Source organism: Portunus trituberculatus, chromosome 18 (assembly GCF_017591435.1).
Source record: "Portunus trituberculatus isolate SZX2019 chromosome 18, ASM1759143v1, whole genome shotgun sequence".
NCBI lineage: Eukaryota > Metazoa > Arthropoda > Malacostraca > Decapoda > Portunidae > Portunus > Portunus trituberculatus.
This window is the reverse complement of record NC_059272.1, coordinates 19,753,486-19,758,485: the sequence shown is the minus strand read 5'-3', so window position 1 is coordinate 19,758,485 and position 5,000 is coordinate 19,753,486.

Sequence of the window (5,000 nt, the reverse complement as noted above, 5' to 3'; positions counted from 1 at the left end):
GGCCGGGGACTCGAACCCCAGTCCTCTGGCTTGTGTGTGTGTGTGTGTGTGTGTGTGTGTGTGTGTGTGTGTGTGTGTGTGTGTGTGTGTGTGTGTGTGTGTGTGTGTGTGTGTGTGTGTGTGCGTGCGCGTTGACTACTTTGTTATTGTTCGACCAGCGGGAGGGAAAGAAACGAGAGAAAACGACCAGAAATGGAAGGATGAAAGGATGGAGAAAGAGAAGATAAATGAGAGGGAGAGACGCGGGTAAAGGAGACTTCAAGAAGTAAAGGAGGAGAGAGAGAGAGAGAGAGAGAGAGAGAGAGAGAGAGAGAGAGAGAGAGAGAGAGAGAGAGAGAGAGAGAGAGAGAGAGAGAGAGAGAGAGAGAGAGAGAGAGAGAGAGAGAGAGAGAGAAGGAAGAGAAAAAACGAAAAAAAAGAAAGACAAGAACGAGGAAAGAAAACGACCGAGAAATATGAGAGATAAATTAGACAGAAAAAGAGAACGAGAAGAAGAAGAAAGAGAAGAAAGAGGAGGAGGAGGAGGAAGAAGATGAAGCGGAGGAGGAGGAGAAGAAAGAGGAGGAAGAAACCCTTGGGGAGTTTCCTGAAGGTCCCTGGTCCAAGCCGACGACGGATGGACTGAGGCAGGAGACACGTGTGAGAGGGGAGGGGTGAATGAAGCTGAAGTAACATTATATTTACAAAGAACCCCATTTATCGTGACAGGCTCTGCAGGTGTCCCGGGGAATTAACCCATTCAATTCTGGGACACATTTTTACCTTGAGATTTGTGTATGATTAGACCGTTTTATTGACATGAGGAAGGGTTCATGGAGATCAGAACATTAATAACCACTGCCTACACTATTGAAATCCCCTCATGAATTTCTGAAGCTGTGTAAAATCACCAAATAGTAAGGAAGTGAATATGGGAACACGTCATGGTGCTGAAGGGGTTAAGGAAATGTCTCTCTGCTCAATACTGCGAGTAGTGATCCATCTTGGTGGGTGGAGGGAGGGTTGGATGGAGGGAGGGTCAAGGGGTGGTATGGTTGGAAGGTTTTGGAGGGTTGTGCATGGACGGTGGATGGTGTGAGTGCTTGTGTGATTGCTTTTACTATTATTATTATTATTATTATTATTATTATTATTATTATTATTATTATTATTATCGTTATTATTATTGTTGTTGTTGTTTTTGTTGTTGTTGTTGTTCTTCTTCTCTTTCTTCTTCTTCTCTTTCTCTTCTTCTTCTTCTTCTTCTTCTTCTTCTTCTTCTTCTTCTTCTTCTTCTTTTTCATATATTGCCTTAAATCTTTCCGTCTATCATACTTTGTTCCTTCTATTTACGTTAAATGACACAATTTTTCACGAACAGCATCTAGAATGGCAAATGGAGTACCAAGAGGAGGAGGAGGAGGAGGAGGAGGAGGAGGAGGAGGAGGAGGAGGAGGAGGAGGAGGAGGAGGAGGAGGAGGAGGAGGAGGAGGAGAAGGAGGAGGAGGAGGAGGAGGAGGAGGAGGAGGGGGAGGAGTATATATGTTTAAGGGAGGAATAGGAAGGTGACATACATAGCGTTAGTTTAATCCTCCTCCTCCTCCTCCTCTTCCTCCTCCTCCTCCTCCTCCTCCTCCTCCTCCTCCTCCTCCTCCCCCTTCCTTTTCTTCCTCCTTGTTATTCCTCCTGTTTTCGTTCTCCTTCATATTGTCCTTTTCTTCTTCCTTCTCTTTCTCTATTCCCTGCTCCTTATTCTTTCTGTTTTCGTTCCCTTTCTCCTCCTTCTCCTCCTCCTCTCTCAACATTTACTCAGAAATCCTAAAGCTTAAAGCCTCCAGATAAAACACAAATTATGTTTCCTTTGTGAATAGAATTATTTTCAAATGCCGTATGGAGAATGTGTGTGTGTGTGTGTGTGTGTGTGTGTGTGTGTGTGTGTGTGTGTGTGTGTGTGTGTGTGTGTGTGTGTGTGTGTGTAATCCTCTTGAAACATTTCTTTATTCATTTTGTCTATAAGTAGAAAGGGGATGAGGAGGAGGAGGAGGAGGAGGAGGAGGAGGAGGAGGAGGAGGAGGAGGAGGAGGAAGAGGAGGAGAAGAAAGAGAAAATTATGATCTTTCTATTAGCTTTTGATTACTAGCTTCGTTGAAAACATCTTTTTCATAGAAGGAGGACGATGAGGAGGAGGAGGAGGAGGAGGAGGAGGAAGAAGAAGATGAGAGAGGAGGAGGAGGAGGAGAAAGGAGAGCAATGGAGGAGGTGAAGGCGTGATAACGAACACTTCAGTAATTCCACTTGTCTCCTCCACCCTATTCACTTCCTCTTTCGCCTTCTAAAGGTTGTATGAGAGAGAGAGAGAGAGAGAGAGAGAGAGAGAGAGAGAGAGAGAGAGAGAGAGAGAGAGAGAGAGAGAGAGAGAGAGAGAGAGAGAGAGAGAGAGAGAGAGAGAGAGAGAGAGAGAGAGAGAGAGAGAGAGAGAGAGAGAGATGAGATTAATACAGAGAGAGAGAGAGAGAGAGAGAGAGAGAGAGAGAGAGAGAGAGAGAGAGAGAGAGAGAGAGAGAGAGAGAGAGAGAGGATGATATTAATACATCTCAATATAGCCAACACAAGCTAAATTGACAAATATATTTTCTTTTTTCTTCTTTTTTCCTCTTCCTCCTCCTCCTCCTCCTCCTCCTCCTCCTCCTCCTCCTCCTCCTCCTCCTCCTCCCACTTTACCACTAATCACTAAGACAGAAAACCACAGACGTTTCCTCCCTTCCTATTTCCTGCTATAATTACTCTCTCTCTCTCTCTCTCTCTCTCTCTCTCTCTCTCTCTCTCTCTCTCTCTCTCTCTCTCTCTCTCTCTCTCTCTCTCTCTCTCTCTCTCTCTCTCTCTCTCTCTCTCTCTCTCTCTCTCTCTCTAATTCCAGGTAAAGCAATACCATCGGATGAATTTTTCACTTTCTATCCCAGAAATATGAGATTCTGGTAATTTATTATATCCGTTGCTCCCCTAAGACTCTCTCTCTCTCTCTCTCTCTCTCTCTCTCTCTCTCTCTCTCTCTCTCTCTCTCTCTCTCTCCTTCTCACCTTTCACCTCATTGTCTCATATATCTTCTCCTAATTTTCTCTCACATCTATTTTGGTATATTTACGTCTTCTTTCTTGCGTTTAAACCTTCCTTCTTACTCCTCCTCCTCCTCCTCCTCCTCCTCCTCCTCCTCCTCGTTTACACTCGCCATCTCCTTCCCTTCCATTCATCCATCTTTTCGAACATAACACAAACAAACAGGTAACGTCAAGGTATACCAAGAACACAATCAACTCTCCTGCCTTCCTTGTAACTCTATCCCCTCACCTGCGAAGTATCCAGTTAATGAATCACAGGTGAAGAGCACAGAGAGAGAGAGAGAGAGAGAGAGAGAGAGAGAGAGAGAGAGAGAGAGAGAGAGAGAGAGAGAGAGAGAGAGAGAGAGAGAGAGAGAGAGAGAGAGAGAGAGAGAGAGAGAGAGAGAGAGAGAGAGAGAGAGAGAGAGAGAGAGAGAGAGAGAGAGAGAGAGAGAGAGAGAGAGGGGATGGGTCAGTGAGTTAGTCTTAAGCAGAAGGACAAGACAAGGCCAAGTGCTCAAGCCACCAAGGTAATGAAACTTTTCCATAGCTAATTAGAACCACACGCTACCAGACATTGAAGGAGAGCGTCAGACTTAAGGCAGGTAGGAGAGGTGGTGGTGGTGGTGGTGGTGGTATACTTTTAAGAACATTCCTCCTTCCCCTCTCCCCCTCTCTCTTTCTCTGTCCATTCTCCTTCTCTCTCCCCCGTCCTTGGCAATCTCAAGGTGTTGGGATGCGAATGTGTGTTCCGTGGAAGTTTTGTGCTCAGTATTGGAATGCGTTTTCTGTGATGACAGTTGAGGCGAGAGAGAGAGAGAGAGAGCAAGAGCGAGAGCGAGAGAGAGAGAGAGAAAGAGAGAGATAGAATGTTTGTGTGTAACTGTGGTTTTCGAAAAGTAAGGAAAGGAGTAAATGAGGAAAAAGAATGCGAGGAAAAGGAAATAGCAGAAGGAAAGGTGTGTAAGGTGAAGAAAAGGCGGGTTTGTATGCTCGTGTGGAGGAAAAAGGAGGAAAGGAGGAGGAAAAGAGTGTGGAAGTAGGAAAGATTGTGAGGAAGGGAAGTAAGTAGATAAAGAGTTTTTTTTTTTTATCATTCCTCTTTATCTCTTTCACACACTTTTCACTCATTCTTAACCCATCAACATATCAAACAATCTATCTGATCTATCTACCTATCATTTATCTATTTCTCTATACTTATCTACCCACCTGTTTATCTATCTCCATTCTTCCCCTCATCCCCCATCTATCTATCCATCCATCTATCTATCTATCTATCCATCTATTCATCAATCAATCAATCAATCTCTCTATTTATCTATCTACATGTCCATCTATTACTCTATCTATCTATCCATCTATCTATTTATTTATCTATTTCTCCATCTATCTATCTATCTATCTATCTATCGACACTCCAGCTGAACATAAGATGCTCATACAGTATTTTCCTGGGAACCTTTTCTGCTGCAGCCTCGTGGTAACTTGAGCTTCATATTTCTCTTTTAGCTCCCCCGATAAAATACTGTTACTAATAAATCTTAAGCGTTTTTTATTGCTTTACTTATGACTCATAAATTCATAAAAAGAAAATTGTGTGCAGTGTTGAACTTAACTTTGGTCTTACATGAATATATGCTCGTACAGTGGTGGTGGTGGTGGTGGTGGTGGTGGTGGTGGTGGTGAGGGAAGGAGGAGGAGGAAAACGAGGAGGAGCAAGTGAGGCGAAGAAGAAGAAGAAGAAGAAGAAGAAGAAGAAGAAGAAGAAGAAGAAGAAGAAGAAGAAGAAGAAGAAGAAGAAGAAGAAGAAGAAGAAGAAGAAGAAGAAGAAGAAGAAGAAGAAGAAGAAGAAGAAGAAGAAGAAGAAGAAGAAGAAGAAGAAGAAGAAGAAGAAGAAGAAGAAGAAGAAGAAGAAGAAGAAGA